General features: G+C 46.9%; 1 pseudogene across 1 annotated transcript in view; it reads left to right on the top strand.

Moving 5' to 3' along the window:
• LOC311122827 (ryanodine receptor 1-like) overlaps nt 1-17,065 on the top strand; it is a 70,745-nt pseudogene that overhangs the window by 43,685 nt on the left and 9,995 nt on the right. The window contains exons 31-38 of the transcript in view: nt 1,692-2,288; nt 2,896-3,096; nt 3,316-3,427; nt 3,543-3,609; nt 4,527-4,606; nt 9,261-9,534; nt 10,186-10,436; nt 10,679-10,773. The product of the transcript in view is annotated as a ryanodine receptor 1-like (transcript). The remainder of the gene's footprint in view (nt 1-1,691; nt 2,289-2,895; nt 3,097-3,315; nt 3,428-3,542; nt 3,610-4,526; nt 4,607-9,260; nt 9,535-10,185; nt 10,437-10,678; nt 10,774-17,065) is intronic.

Here is a 17,065-nt window from a genome sequence, read left to right as displayed (position 1 = left end):
TCCAACAGTTCAAAATCTAGAGAAGGAAAATGATTTCAAGACGCTCCAAAAGCTTTTACCGCTCTGTTTGTCCCAGCTGCTGAAATCAATGGTTACTCACCAGTGGCAGTCAGTGCCGTTTATGAGCATGGCCTTATTTCTATTACAGCATATTGGATGACTGTCATTCATATTCCATTCACCCAGCTCAATGTAACATCGATAGGTTTAGGCTACTACATGACACTCAAAGTTTACAAAGTAGGTGCACAGGTCGAGAGAATTTTGAGTAATCAAAGTGACAGACAGTGACACATTCAATACCGCCTTGCACACTCTTGCCTGCATCTAGCTGATCTAGGAAGTAATCATTAGTCCAACAGTTGCAATTGGACAAATTCAGGTATGTTTATCCCCGTTTAGTTCCGTATGCTTCTGTTTAAGGAACGTTTTTCAACAGAATCGGCGGAATGAATACACCCCTGATCACACGCAAACACAGTTCATTTTCATAGCAGCCACATACAAACAGCATGATCCCTTTGATCGTTGTATAATTCCTTCTCTCATCTACGTGCTCTCTTCCTCTCACCTTTTCCCTTCGCTTGTGGACTTCAGTGCTCAACACATCAGATGTCTGTGACCAGGCGAAAAAACCTTTCTAAGCCAAACCTTCATAACATAACCACTAAACACAGCCTACATCGTTGTCACCATATTAGCTAACATCATAGTCAACATAGCTACTAGAACTAACGCGTTAGTAAACCCGCTACAATCACGCATTACAGTGTACAGTCAGCAAGCAGTTTAGCAGTTACACCGAAGGGCCCCGGGTGGCAATAAATTCATAACACCAAAAGCTTACCTTGACTTGGAAGAGTTCCAGTGTTGGATAGCCATAGCCAGCTAGCTAACATAGTATCCCTCTCGCTGTTTGAGCCGGGTGTTTGAGTAGGCTAAACTAGCTAGCTGCATAAGTGAAAGTTAAAAAAATACAACCAAATATAGAGTGAGGGAAAAAAGTATTTGATCCCCTGCTGATTTTGTACGTTTGCCCACTGACAAAGAAATGATCAGTCTATAATTTTAATGGTAGGTTTATTTGAACAGTGAGAGACAGAATAACAACAAAAAAATCCAGAAAAACGCATGTCAAAAATGTTATAAATTGATTTGCATTTAATGATTCATTTAAAGGTTCGTATAAGTTTGTAGCTTAAACCGTCTGGACAGTCAGTTTTGTGAGAAGACCTCTTCAGAATTGGGATGTCCGCGTCAGCCACTTCAGACGACTGTCGTACCGCTAAACAACCCTCTTGTCAATGAGTCTCAGCTTTCCATGGTGGAGTTTAGTTAGTTTGGGTTTTACAGACGATTCCGTGACGATTTTCTTGTCCGGATCCTGTCATGTCTGGAAAAACACTGTCTATGGAATAGGCGCATTGGCTGCAATCGGTGAACTCCGTACAGTCTCACGGAGCCTATGTAAGAAACAGGAAGTATCCAGTGTAAACACACAGGGAGCTAGTGCAGTGCGTCAATCGACTTCAGGGGGTTTATTTGCCCCCGTCCAATACTTCTAACAATTCAAAGTCAAGTAAACCAAGGCCAGAGACTAGGGTTAGGTGGGTTGGTAAGGCTAGTTAGCTAGTTATTAACTAACTTTAAGTTAGTAGTTCATTTGTAACCCATACCTCATCTCTCCTCAGGAACTGAAGACCAAAGCCATCAGCATGTTGACAGAGGCAGTGCTGGATGGTAGCCAAGCTATGAGGGACCCAGTAGGGGGCAGCGTAGAGTTCCACTTCGTCCCCATCCTGAAGCTCATCAGCACTCTCCTCATCATGGGCATCTTCAACGACGAAGACGTTAAACACATCCTCAAGATGATTGACCCAAATGTGTTCGCTGGGAAGAAAGAGGAGGTGGTGGAGGAGGAGGAGGAGGGAGAGAAGGCAGAGGGAGAGGATGCTACTGCCAAGGAAGAGGGGGAAGAAGTGAAGGAGAAGGAAGAGGGAGAGGAGGAAGAGGAGGAAGAGGAGGAGGCAGATGATGAAGGAGTAGGGGAGGAGGAAGAGGAGGATGAGGAACTGAAAAACCTGGAGAAAGAAGAAGGGGAGACGGAGGAGGAGGGGGAGAAGGAACACAAGGAGGAGGAGAAGGAGAAAGAGGAGGAGGGGGAGGAAAAAGAGATGACAGAAGAGGAGAAGAACATAGCGGCGACAGAGTTGGAGTTAGAGAAGGAGGAGGCCGCTTTGGAGGAGGGACTACTGCAGATGAAGCTGCCAGAGTCTGTCAAACTGCAGGTGAGTCTCTTCTGACAGCCATGTGAGTACTAAGGGTGGCCCCAGTCAGAGGCCCCTCCCATGTCTATTTAACACAATCATGGCTACTGAACGAAGAGCTGTTCGGAGCCGGCTCTTTCAGGTGAACAAATTAAAAGTCTAACTGAAAATAATTGAAATGACCTTCACTAGTAAAGGTCTTTGCATCACCACATAGACCAGGGATGGGCAATAATGTCTCGAGGGCCACATCAGGATAAAAAAATTCAACAGAGGGGCTCCCAGACTTTTTTCAGACCGCTTTGTTTGTCAAAAGCAATTAGCGGCCCAGAAAAAGGGCAGTTGTTTCTACATATGTTTTATGTGTTTTTACACTTTCAAGTTAGGGATTTATGATGTGTAAATACTTTGCCTCATTTATCAACATAACTAAAAAAGGCATGCACACAAAACCTACAAAATATACAATGTTTCTCATATGCTGAAATCACAGAGAAGACAATTGTTTATATGAACGAAGTACGCACATTCATGCTGCTCAGGACTCAAACCCATAAAGGCTAGTTGTGAGTGTAATGCTGCTGTTTTGTGTACTAATCTCTCTCCTCTTTCTTTACCTCCCTCTCAGATGTGTACGCTGCTGCAGTACTTCTGTGACTGTGAACTGAGGCACAGGGTGGAGGCTATCGTGGCGTACTCAGATCAGTTTGTCAACGCCATTCAGACCAATCAGAGGGTTCGCTATAACCTGCTGATGCAGGCCTTCTCCATGAGCGCTGCCGAGACCGCACGCAAGACACGAGAGTTCCGCTCCCCACCTCAGGACCAGGTACAACTAGTCTTGTCTGAGCCCGAACGGTCCATAGAGCAAGACCAGGTACAACTAGTCTTGTCTGAGCCAGAACAGCCCATAGGTAAGGTGTAAGGTGAGGCAGCTTGATGTACCAGGACACCCTCTGGACAGGACACTAGTCTATTTCCTGTTTCTGTTAGTGAGTAGTGCCATCTGATGCTGATGATACTTAACTGTGTGTGTCCCTCCTGTCAGGTGATCCTGCTGACCAACTTCAAGCATGGTCCGGAGGAGGAGGAGTGTCCAGTACCGGAGGAGACCAGAGACACACTGACCGACTTCCACACTGACATCCTTATACATTGTGGTCAGTAACCCTGACCCCTGACCCCCTGACCCCTAACCCACAGCACATCCTAACAACCTTCCAAAACACCACACACACGGAGAGCTAACTGACCATGTATCCTTCTCTCCTCCAGGTGTGCACATCGAGGCGGAGGAGGAGGAAGAGGAGGTGGACACCTCTCTGAGAGGGCGCCTGGGCCGGTAGGTAACTCTAAGGGGTGGACCTTTAGCCGAAAGTTTGCCGGTTCGAATCCCGGGACTGCTCTGTCCTCTTCTCAAAAGTGTGTGTGGGATGTGTGTGTGTGCGATATCTGGGGGGTTGACAACTGAAGAGAGTAGAATACACATTTCTGTTGTTTGCTGCAACATACTGACAAATAAAGTTGTATTGTATTATAACATACTGATAATATGAAGTTGTATTGTATTATAACATACTGATAATATGAAGTTGTATTGTATTATAACATACTGATAATATGAAGTTGTATTGTATTATAACATACTGATAATATGAAGTTGTATTGTATTATAACATACTGATAATATGAAGTTACATTTACATTTACATTTTAGCTCTTATCCAGAGCGACTTACAGTTAGTGAATATTTTTTATTTTTTTATACTGCCCACCCGTGGGAATCGAACCCACAACCCTGGCGTTGCAAACGCCATGCTCTATCAACTGAGCTACATCCCTGCCGGCCATTCCCTCCCCTACCCTGGACGACGCTGGGCCAATTGTGCGCCGCCCATGGGTCTCCCGGTCGCGGCCGGCTGCGACAGAGCCTGGATTCGAACCAGGATCTCTAGTGGCACAGTTAGCACTGCGATGCAGTGCCTTAGACCACTGCGCCACTCAGGAGTACTCAAGTTGTATTGTATTATAACATACTGATAATATGAAGTTGTATTGTATTATAACATATGGACAATAAAGTAGTTAGTCAGTCTCACTCGGATATCATATTAAAAACTGCTAATCCATTCCCACGGGGGGCCAGTATGAAAAATGTATGCACTCACTAATTGTAAGTCGCTCTGGATAAGAGCGTCTGCTAAATGACTAAAATGTAAAATGTATGTAATGTAAATGTATTGTGTTATATCTCCTTAGGCTGGTGGGGAAGGTGAAGAACTTGAGGAAGAAGAAGGAGGTGGTGGAGGAGCCAAAGGAGGAGGAGGAGGTCAAACCCAGTAAGAACACATTCACCACCCTAACCCCTAACCCAGGAGGAGGTCAAACCCAGTAAGAACACATTCACCACCCTAACCCCTAACCCAGGAGGAGGAGGAGGAGGTCAAACCAGGAGGTTAACTCTAGTATATCCCTAACCCTAATACTTGGTTAGATTACACATCTTTGTATCTGTCCCATTGTGGCATCTGTCATTTTCCTCTTCTACTACTTCTATGAGTTGGTAATAATAATAATAATAATAATAATAATAATAATAATAATACTAAATGGGACTTATATAGCACTTTTCAAGGAACCAAAGTCGCTTCACAATTATAGAAATGAAAAAGAAAAACAACAAAACATCAGACTAAACAAGACATTAATAAGGAGAGGGGTGGGCTCAAACAAGACATGAATAAGGAGAGGGGTGGGCTCAAACAAGACATGAATAAGGAGAGGGGTGGGCTCAAACAAGACATGTATAAGGAGAGGGGTGGGCTCAAACAAGACATGTATAAGGAGAGGGGTGGGCTCAAACAAGACATGAATAAGAAGAGGGGTGGGCTCAAACAAGACATGAATAAGGAGAGGGGTGGGCTCAAACAAGACATGTATAAGGAGAGGGGTGGGCTCAAACAAGACATGAATAAGGAGAGGGGTGGGCTCAAACAAGACATGAATAAGGAGAGGGGTGGGCTCAAACAAGACATTTATAAGGAGAGGGGTGGGCTCAAACAAGACATGAATAAGGAGAGGGGTGGGCTCAAACAAGACATGAATAAGGAGAGGGGTGGGCTCAAACAAGACATGTATAAGGAGAGGGGTGGGCTCAAACAAGACATGAATAAGGAGAGGGGTGGGCTCAAACAAGACATGTATAAAGAGAGGGGTGGGCTCAAACAAGACATGTATAAAGAGAGGGGTGGGCTCAAACAAGACATGTATAAAGAGAGGGGTGGGCTCAAACAAGACATGTATAAAGAGAGGGGTGGGCTCAAACAAGACATGTATAAAGAGAGGGGTGGGCTCAAACAAGACATGTATAAGGAGAGGGGTGGGCTCAAACAAGACATGTATAAGGAGAGGGGTGGGCTCAAACAAGACATGTATAAGGAGAGGGGTGGGCTCAAACAAGACATGAATAAGGAGAGGGGTGGGCTCAAACAAGACATGAATAAGGAGAGGGGTGGGCTCAAACAAGACATGAATAAGGAGAGGGGTGGGCTCAAACAAGACATGTATAAGGAGAGGGGTGGGCTCAAACAAGACATGAATAAGGAGAGGGGTGGGCTCAAACAAGACATGTATAAAGAGAGGGGTGGGCTCAAACAAGACATGTATAAAGAGAGGGGTGGGCTCAAACAAGACATGTATAAAGAGAGGGGTGGGCTCAAACAAGACATGTAATCATTTTGTTGAGGAGAGCAAAGTTAGTATTGTGAGACTTGAGAGGTGAGTCTATGGATAGTGGTAGGCTGAAGGCACTTACAGTATGAGATGATGGATTGGGAGCAGGATACGAGTGAGGCCAGAGGGAGTTAACGTTGCTACCAGTAGTATAGTTGACAGACCAGTTCCAACGTGAGCCACGATGCAGGTAGCGGTGTCTATGTAGGATGCATGATGATCAGGCAGGGATATGGACATCAGAGGAGAGGCCATTGTTATATTATTCAGGCGGCGAAGATCAAGGGAGGAGTAGTATTTGGTCTGGAAAAAAACAGGGAGGGGGAAACCATAGTAATCCATGGCAGAGCGCAAACAGGAAGAACAGATAGGAGCCAGTGGGCAGGTGCATGACAGCGATTTAGATCCAATAAAACGTCAGGTAAATCCACACAGAAACCACCACGGTCGGTAAAGCAGCAAGTCAGAGCACAACTAACTTACTCTTAACCAGCTAGCACTAGAACCCACGGTCAAAACACATCTGAAACCCAACCTTCACCAGCAGAACAAAAGCAAAGAGAGAGTGGAGACTTACTCAATGAGATTGATGGCTGGGGCCCACGCCATGGCAAAAGGGTGGAGGCTGGGTTACCAGAGCGAGGGCCAGGGAGAGAAGCGCTTCAGGGGAGAGGCCATAGAGGAAGAATCCAGGCAGGTGGAGGTGATCACAGCAGTGCAGTTCAGAAACAGAAGTAGGCTAGCAGCCAACTAGCTAGCACTAATAAACCAAGGTTGTAAAAGTCACAAAACAAGCTAGCTAGCACTAATAAGCCAAGGTTGTAAAAGTCACAAAACAAGCTAGCTAGCACTAATAAGCCAAGGTTGTAAAAGTCACAAAACAAGCTAGTTAGTTAGCACTAATAAATCAAGGTTGTAAAAGTCACAAAACAAGCTAGTTAGTTAGCACTAATAAATCAAGGTTGTAAAAGTCACAAAACAAGCTAGCTAGCACTAATAAGCCAATGTTGTAAAAGTCACAAAACAAGCTAGCTAGCACTAATAAACCAAGGTTGTGAAAGTCACAAAACAAGCTAGCTAGCACTAATAAGCCAAGGTTGTAAAAGTCACAAAACAAGCTAGCTAGCACTAATAAGCCAATGTTGTAAAAGTCACAAAACAAGCTAGCTAGCACTAATAAGCCAAGGTTGTAAAAGTCCAAAACAAGCTAGTTAGTTAGCACTAATAAATCAAGGTTGTAAAAGTCACAAAACAAGCTAGTTAGTTAGCACTATTAAATCAAGGTTGTAAAAGTCACAAAACAAGCTAGCTAGCACTAATAAGCCAATGTTGTAAAAGTCACAAAACAAGCTAGCTAGCACTAATAAACCAAGGTTGTGAAAGTCACAAAACAAGCTAGCTAGCACTAATAAGCCAAGGTTGTAAAAGTCACAAAACAAGCTAGCTAGCACTAATAAGCCAATGTTGTAAAAGTCACAAAACAAGCTAGCCAGCACTAATAAACCAAGGTTGTAAAAGTCACAAAACAAGCTAGCTAGCACTAATAAGCCAAGGTTGTAAAAGTCACAAAACAAGCTAGTTAGTACTAATAAATCAAGGTTGTAAAAGTCACAAAACAAGCTAGTTAGTTAGCACTAATAAATCAAGGTTGTAAAGTCACAAAACAAGCTAGTTAGTTAGCACTAATAAATCAAGGTTGTAAAAGTCACAAAACAAGCTAGCTAGCACTAATAAGCCAATGTTGTAAAAGTCACAAAACAAGCTAGCTAGCACTAATAAACCAAGGTTGTGAAAGTCACAAAACAAGCTAGCTAGCACTAATAAGCCAATGTAGTAAAAGTCACAAAACAAGCTAGCTAGCACTAATAAGCCAATGTTGTAAAAGTCACAAAACAAGCTAGCTAGCACTAATAAACCAAGGTTGTAAAAGTCACAAAACAAGCTAGCTAGCACTAATAAGCCAAGGTTGTAAAAGTCACAAAACAAGCTAGTTAGTACTAATAAATCAAGGTTGTAAAAGTCACAAAACAAGCTAGCTAGCACTAATAAGCCAAGGTTGTAAAAGTCACAAAACAAGCTAGCTAGCACTAATAAGCCAATGTTGTAAAAGTCACAAAACAAGCTAGCTAGCACTAATAAGCCAATGTTGTAAAAGTCACAAAACAAGCTAGCTAGCACTAATAAACCAAAGTTGTGAAAGTCACAAAACAAGCTAGCTAGCACTAATAAGCCAATGTTGTAAAAGTCACAAAACAATCTAGCTAGCACTAATAAACCAAGGTTGTAAAAGTCACAAAACAAGCTAGCTAGCACTAATAAGCCAAGGTTGTAAAAGTCACAAAACAAGCTAGCTAGCACTAATAAGCCAAGGTTGTAAAAGTCACAAAACAAGCTAGCTAGCACTAATAAGCCAATGTTGTAAAAGTCACAAAACAAGCTAGCTAGCACTAATAAACCAAGGTTGTAAAAGTCACAAAACAAGCTAGCTAGCACTAATAAGCCATGGTTGTAAAAGTCACAAAACAAGCTAGCTAGCACTAATAAGCCATGGTTGTAAAAGTCACAAAAACTCCATTAGGCTTAAAAGTGGACATAAACAACAGGCCGAAAAGCAGACAAAACAATCACTTAACGAAAAACAGATGAGTAAACACTGTTACTAAACAGGTACCAGGTAGAAGCGACAGTCAAGCAAGACGCCAGCAGATACTCTTGCCCGGAAATGACATCACATGGTAAACAAACTGAAAGGGTGCATGTTGTTTGAACAGGTATAAAGCCAAGGTTGGTGATGTACTGCCACCTGCAGTTATGGAATGTTTACTCCCAGGCATAATTAATTGGCTGATCGCTCCTGGTGACCTGGATGGAATTGTGTGATCCTTCCTAACCCATAGGAAGTCGCACCCAGTTGACTAATTTATAATGGTGGATGTCCTCAATGGCAATGGCCATGCAAAAACGGGTTATATCCATGTAGTGATCTTTATCTATCTCTATGGGCTGTTTTCTAGACCTCCTTCCAGGTGATTCCTGCCAGACTTGACTCCTGTATCAATTAAAGTGGTGGCATAGTCTAGCACTTCCTAGTGATCCGTCACACTAGTAATATTTTATATATTTTCCCTGTACCCCAAAGGCCCTGTCATTTTTCCTATACCACAAAAACTTGAGCTGGTGTAGTACGGGGCAACAGACAGTAAAAATAGATAATCTCTTGTTCATTCACTACAACTCCATGTGTGTCATCCCCTTCCCAAGGCACTCTCCAGGAGCTGATCTCCCATACCATGATCCACTGGGCCCAGGAGGCCTTCATCCAGAACCCTGAGCTGGTGCGTCTGATGTTCAGCCTGCTCCACAGGCAGTATGATGGGCTGGGGGAGCTGACCAGAGCCCTGCCTAAAGCCTACGCCATCAACGCTGTGTCTGTCCAGGATACAATGGACCTGCTGGAGTGCCTGGGCCAGATCAGATCTCTGCTCATCGTCCAGATGGGCCCAGAGGAGGAGAGGCTCATGATCCAGAGCATCGGGTATGTCTGGTTACTCTACCTTTAGGATTAGGGTGGTTACTGTACCTTTAAGGTAAGGGTGGTTACTCTACCTTTAGGGTTAGGGTGGTTACTCTACCTTTAGGGTTAGGGTGGTTACTCTACCTTTAGGGTTAGGGTGGTTACTGTACCTTTAGGGTTAGGGTGGTTACTCTACCTTTAGGGTTAGGGTGGTTACTGTACCTTTAGGGTTAGGGTGGTTACTCTACCTTTAGGATTAGGGTGGTTACTCTACCTTTAGGATTAGGGTGGTTACTCTACCTTTAGGGTTAGGGTGGTTACTCTACCTTTAGGATTAGGGTGGTTACTGTACCTTGTAAAGTTTAGGCTCATGACCCAGATTATCTGGCATCACGTAGGTGGACCAGTGATTACCGGGGTTGGGGGCAATTCCATTTCAATTCATTGAAATTGAATTGTACCCTAAACCTGGCAGTGATGACTGTATGAAGGACAGGACCGAAGGAACAATTCAACTACCATTATTTTTGTTAATGTAAAAGTATGTTTGTTGTTGTGCACTGTCTCGTTCTCCAGGATCATCATGACAAACAAAGTATTCTACCAACACCCCAACCTTATTAGAGCTCTCTTTGTTTACCTGTTTATTTATTTGGTTGTTTTGTTTTCCAGGAACATCATGAACAACAAGGTGTTCTACCAGCACCCTAACCTGATGAGGGCTCTGGGGATGCATGAGACTGTCATGGAGGTGATGGTCAACGTGCTGGGAGGAGGAGGAGATTCCAAGGAGATCCGCTTCCCCCAGATGGTGACCAACTGCTGTCGGTTCCTGTGTTACTTCTGTCGAATCAGCCGTCAGAACCAGAGGTCCATGTTTGATCACCTCAGCTACCTGCTGCAGAACAGCGGCATCGGCCTGGGTACAGCACACTCTGCCTGTCAATCGGAAAACACACAGGGGGAACTCTTAACCACTGGTACAGGATCAGTTATGTTTTCATCCCCCTAGTGGTAAAGGTTAGGATTGGGGATAGGGAAATCTGATCCTAGATCTGTGATTAAAGAGCAACTACTATCTACCTCAATCTCTATCTATCACTTCTCTGAGACACTTCCCTAGCTCTGTGTGTGTTTCATAAACATTCTCCTGGTCTTCTTGTAGGTATGCGTGGCTCCACCCCTCTAGATGTGGCTGCAGCTTCCTGTATCGACAACAACGAGCTGGCCTTGGCTCTACAGGAGCAGGACCTGGAGAAGGTAACACTAACCCTAACCTGCCACCCCGTACCCCTATTCAACAGGAGGCTGCTGAGGTTAGGACGGCTCATAAAAGTGTCTGGTACAGAGAAAATGGAATTGCATCAATGTATTTGATACCATTCCACTCTTTCCACTCCAGCCATTACCACGAGCGCGTCCTCCCAAATTAAGGCGCCACCAAGCTCCAGTGTCCTATTCCTTATATAGAGCGGGAAGAATGGCACCGGAGGGGATGGCTGCCGTTTTACGGGCTCCTAACCAATTGTGCTACTTTGTGGTTTTTTCGCATTGTTTGTAACTTATTTTGTAAGTAATGTTAATGCTACCATCTCTTATGACTGAAAAGAGCTTCTGGATATCAGAACAGTGATTACTCACCTCAAACTGGACGAAGAGTCTGACGTGAAGTCTGACGTGAAGGATATAATGTTGCTCCCGGACAAGGCCCAAATCCCCGTCATTCGCATGAAGAAAATAATGAGATACAGGGGGCGCAGATCAGGGTGCCTTGTGAGAATTCATTGGTGAGTGGGTGACCCGCCTCTACCATCCGTTCTATTGGCCAACGTGCAATCACTGGAGAATAAACTGGATGATCTTCGTTCGAGACTATCCTACCAACGGGACATTAAAAACTGTAATATCTTATGTTTCACCGAGTCGTGGCTGAACGACGACACAGATTATATACAGTTGGCTGGGTTTTCTGTGCATCGGCAGGACAGAACAGCTACGACCGGTAAGACGAGGGGTGGTGGTGTGTGTCTATTTGTCAATAACAGCTGGTGCGCGATGTCTAATTTTAAGGAAGTCCAAAGGTATTGCTCGCCTGAGGTAGAGTACCTCATGATAAGCTGCCGACCACACTATCTACCAAGAGAGTTTTCATCTATATTTTTCATAGCCGTCTATTTACCACCACAAACTGATGCTGGCACTAAGACCGCACTCAACGAGCTGTACAAGGCCATAAGCAAACAAGAAAATGCTCATCCAGAAGCGGTGCTCCTAGTGGCCGGGGACTTTAATGCAGGAAAACTTAAATCAGTTTTACCAAATTTCTACCAGCATGTCACGTGCAACTAGAGGAAAATAACCTCTAGACCACCTTTATTCCACACACAGAGACGCGTACAAAGCTCTCCCTCGCCCTCCATTTGGCAAATCTGACCATAATTCTATCCTCCTGATTGCTGCTTACGAGCAAAACTAAAGCAGGAAGTACCAGTGACTCGCTCAATACGGAAGTGGTCAGATGACGCAGATGCTACGCTACAGGACTGTTTTGCTAGCACAGACTGGAATATGTTCCTGGATTCATCCAATGGCATTGAGGAGTATACCACCTCAGTTACCGGCTTCATCAATAAGTGCATCGACGACGTCGTCCCCACAGTGACCGTACGTACATACCCCAACCAGAAGCCAGGGATTACAGGCAACATCCGCACCGAGCTAAAGGCTAGAGCTGCCGCTTTCAAGGAGCGGGACACTAATCCGGACGCTTATAAGAAATCCTGCTATGCCCTCAGACGAACCATCAAACAGGGAAAGCATCAATACAAGACTAAGATTGAATCCTACTACACCGGCTCTGACGCTCGTCGGATGTCGCAGGGCTTGCAAACTATTACGGACTACAAAGAGAAACCCAGCCGCGAGCTGCCCAGTGATGCGAGCCTACCAGACGGGCTAAATGCCTTTTATGCTCGCTTCGAGGCAAGTAACACTGAAGCATGCATGAGAGCACCAGCTGTTCCGGGCGACTGTGTGATCACGTTCTCCGTAGCCAATGTGAGCAAGACCTTTTAAACAGGTCAACATTTACAAGGCCGCGGGGCCAGACGGATTACCAGGACGTGTACGCAGCGCATGCGTGGACCAACTGGCAAGTGTCTTCACTGACATTTTCAACCTCTCCCTGACCGAGTCTGTAATACCTAAATGTTTCAAGCAGACCACCATAGTCCCTGTGCCCAAGAAAGTGAAGGTAACCTGCCTAAATGACTACCGCCCCATAACACTCACATCGGTAGCCATGAAGTGCTTTGAAAGGCTGGTCATGGCTCACATCAACACCATCATCCCGGAAACCCTAGACCCTCTCCAATTCGCATACTGCCCCAACAGATCCACAGATGACGCAATCTCAATCGCACTCCACTCTGCCCTTTCCCACCTGGACAAAACGAACACCTATGTGAGAATGCTGTTCATTGACTACAGCTCAGCGTTCAACACCATAGTGCCCACGAAGCTCATCACTAAGCTAAGGACCCTGGGACTAAACACCTCCCTCTGCAACTGGATCCTGGACTTCCTGACGGGCCACCCCCAGGTGGTAAAGGTAGGCAACAACACATCTGCCACGCGGATCCTCAACACGGGGGCCCCTCAGGGGTGCATGCTTAGTCCCCTCCTGTACTCCCTGTTCACCCACGACTGCATGGCCAAGCATGACTCCAACACCATCATTAAGTTAGCTGATGACACAACGGTGGTAGGCCTGATCACCAACAACGATGAGACAGCCTATATGGAGGAGGTCAGAGAGCTGGCAGTGTGATGCCAGGACAACAACCTCTCCCTCAATGTGAGCAAGACAATGGAGATGATTGTGGACTACAGGAAAAGGAGGGCCGAACAGGCCCCCATTCACATCGACGGTGCTGTAGTGGAGCGGGTCGAGAGTTTCAAGTTCCTTCGTGTCCACATCACCAACAAACTATCATGGTCCAAACACACCAAGGAAGTCGTGAAGAGGGCACGACAACGCCTTTTCCCCCTCAGGAGAAGAAGATTTGGCATGGTTCCCCAGATACTGAAAAAGTTATACAGCTGCACCATCGAGAGCATCCTGACCAGTTGCTTCACCGCCTGGTATGGCAACTGCTCGGCATCCGACCGTAAGGCGCTACAGAGGGTAGTGCATATGGCCCAGTACATCACTGGGGCCAAGCGTCCTGCCATCCAGGACCTATATGCTAGGCGGTGTCAGAGGACGGCCCAAAAAATATTAAAAGACAGTAACCCAAGTCATAGACTGTTCTCTCTGCTACCGCACAGCAAACGGTACCGGAGCGCCAAGTCTAGGTCCAAAATGCTCCTTAACAGCTTCTACCCCCAAGCCATAAGTCTGCTGAACACTTAATCAAATGGCCACCCGGACTATTTGCATTGAACTTTTTTTTATTTAGTAAATAACTATTTTCTTAAAACTGCATTGTTGGTTAAGGGCTTATAAGTAAGCATTTCATGGTAAGGTCTACACCTGTAGTATTCAGCGCATGTGACAGATTAGATTAGATTCGATTTGATTTGACCCTAAACCTTACTCTAACCCAACAACGAGATGGACATGGCTCTGCAGGAACAGAACCTGGAGATCAGGCTCACTGTCCGCCTATTCCCTATACAGTAGACCCTAGATAAAACATCTGTCTCCCTGTACCCCTAGTCCACATACAGTAGGACCTGGATAGAACATCTCAGTTTCCCTGTACCCCTATACAGTAGGACCTGGATAGAACACCTCCGTTTCCCTGTACCCCTATACAGTAGGACCTGGATAGAACACCTCCGTTTCCCTGTACCCCTATACAGTAGGACCTGGATAGAACACCTCCGTTTCCCTGTACCCCTATACAGTAGGACCTGGATAGAACACCTCCGTTTCCCTGTACCCCTATACAGTAGGACCTCAATAGAACACCTCCGTTTCCCTGTACCCCTATACAGTAGGACCTGGATAGAACACCTCCGTTTCCCTGTACCCCTATACAGTAGGACCTGGATAGAACACCTCAGTTTCCCTGTACCCCTATACAGTAGGACCTGGATAGAACATCTCAGTTTCCCTGTACCCCTATACAGTAGGACCTCAATAGAACACCTCCGTTTCCCTGTACCCCTATACAGTAGGACCTCAATAGAACACCTCCGTTTCCCTGTACCCCTATACAGTAGGACCTCAATAGAACACCTCCGTTTCCCTGTACCCCTATACAGTAGGACCTGGATAGAACACCTCCGTTTCCCAGTCCGATGCTCCTGTCTAAGGGTTACCCTGCTAACCCTTACCCTCTCCTACCTGCCCCTCTCTCCAGGTGGTGACGTATCTGGCGGGCTGTGGACTACAAAGCTGTCCCATGCTCCTGTCTAAGGGTTACCCTGCTAACCCTTACCCTCTCCTACCTGCCCCTCTCTCCAGGTGGTGACGTATCTGGCGGGCTGTGGACTACAAAGCTGTCCCATGCTCCTGTCTAAGGGTTACCCTGCTAACCCTTACCCTCTCCTACCTGCCCCTCTCTCCAGGTGGTGACGTATCTGGCGGGCTGTGGACTACAAAGCTGTCCCATGCTCCTGTCTAAGGGTTACCCTGCTAACCCTTACCCTCTCCTACCTGCCCCTCTCTCCAGGTGGTGACGTATCTGGCGGGCTGTGGACTACAAAGCTGTCCCATGCTCCTATCTAAGGGTTACCCTGCTAACCCTTACCCTCTCCTACCTGCCCCTCTCTCCAGGTGGTGACGTATCTGGCGGGCTGTGGACTACAAAGCTGTCCCATGCTCCTGTCTAAGGGTTACCCTGCTAACCCTTACCCTCTCCTACCTGCCCCTCTCTCCAGGTGGTGACGTATCTGGCGGGCTGTGGACTACAAAGCTGTCCCATGCTCCTGTCTAAGGGTTACCCTGCTAACCCTTACCCTCTCCTACCTGCCCCTCTCTCCAGGTGGTGACGTATCTGGCGGGCTGTGGACTACAAAGCTGTCCCATGCTCCTGTCTAAGGGTTACCCTGCTAACCCTTACCCTCTCCTACCTGCCCCTCTCTCCAGGTGGTGACGTATCTGGCGGGCTGTGGACTACAAAGCTGTCCCATGCTCCTGTCTAAGGGTTACCCTGCTAACCCTTACCCTCTCCTACCTGCCCCTCTCTCCAGGTGGTGACGTATCTGGCGGGCTGTGGACTACAAAGCTGTCCCATGCTCCTGTCTAAGGGTTACCCTGCTAACCCTTACCCTCTCCTACCTGCCCCTCTCTCCAGGTGGTGACGTATCTGGCGGGCTGTGGACTACAAAGCTGTCCCATGCTCCTGTCTAAGGGTTACCCTGCTAACCCTTACCCTCTCCTACCTGCCCCTCTCTCCAGGTGGTGACGTATCTGGCGGGCTGTGGACTACAAAGCTGTCCCATGCTCCTGTCTAAGGGTTACCCTGCTAACCCTTACCCTCTCCTACCTGCCCCTCTCTCCAGGTGGTGACGTATCTGGCGGGCTGTGGACTACAAAGCTGTCCCATGCTCCTGTCTAAGGGTTACCCTGCTAACCCTTACCCTCTCCTACCTGCCCCTCTCTCCAGGTGGTGACGTATCTGGCGGGCTGTGGACTACAAAGCTGTCCCATGCTCCTGTCTAAGGGTTACCCTGCTAACCCTTACCCTCTCCTACCTGCCCCTCTCTCCAGGTGGTGACGTATCTGGCGGGCTGTGGACTACAAAGCTGTCCCATGCTCCTGTCTAAGGGTTACCCTGCTAACCCTTACCCTCTCCTACCTGCCCCTCTCTCCAGGTGGTGACGTATCTGGCGGGCTGTGGACTACAAAGCTGTCCCATGCTCCTGTCTAAGGGTTACCCTGCTAACCCTTACCCTCTCCTACCTGCCCCTCTCTCCAGGTGGTGACGTATCTGGCGGGCTGTGGACTACAAAGCTGTCCCATGCTCCTATCTAAGGGTTACCCTGCTAACCCTTACCCTCTCCTACCTGCCCCTCTCTCCAGGTGGTGACGTATCTGGCGGGCTGTGGACTACAAAGCTGTCCCATGCTCCTGTCTAAGGGTTACCCTGCTAACCCTTACCCTCTCCTACCTGCCCCTCTCTCCAGGTGGTGACGTATCTGGCGGGCTGTGGACTACAAAGCTGTCCCATGCTCCTGTCTAAGGGTTACCCTGCTAACCCTTACCCTCTCCTACCTGCCCCTCTCTCCAGGTGGTGACGTATCTGGCGGGCTGTGGACTACAAAGCTGTCCCATGCTCCTGTCTAAGGGTTACCCTGCTAACCCTTACCCTCTCCTACCTGCCCCTCTCTCCAGGTGGTGACGTATCTGGCGGGCTGTGGACTACAAAGCTGTCCCATGCTCCTATCTAAGGGTTACCCTGCTAACCCTTACCCTCTCCTACCTGCCCCTCTCTCCAGGTGGTGACGTATCTGGCGGGCTGTGGACTACAAAGCTGTCCCATGCTCCTGTCTAAGGGTTACCCTGCTAACCCTTACCCTCTCCTACCTGCCCCTCTCTCCA

Source organism: Coregonus lavaretus (assembly GCF_964263955.1).
Source record: "Coregonus lavaretus genome assembly, contig: HAP1_SCAFFOLD_2940, whole genome shotgun sequence".
In the NCBI taxonomy this organism is placed as follows: Eukaryota; Metazoa; Chordata; class Actinopteri; order Salmoniformes; family Salmonidae; genus Coregonus; species Coregonus lavaretus.
The sequence above is the reverse complement of the archived record's forward strand: the minus strand, read 5'-3'. Positions and strand labels throughout refer to the sequence as shown.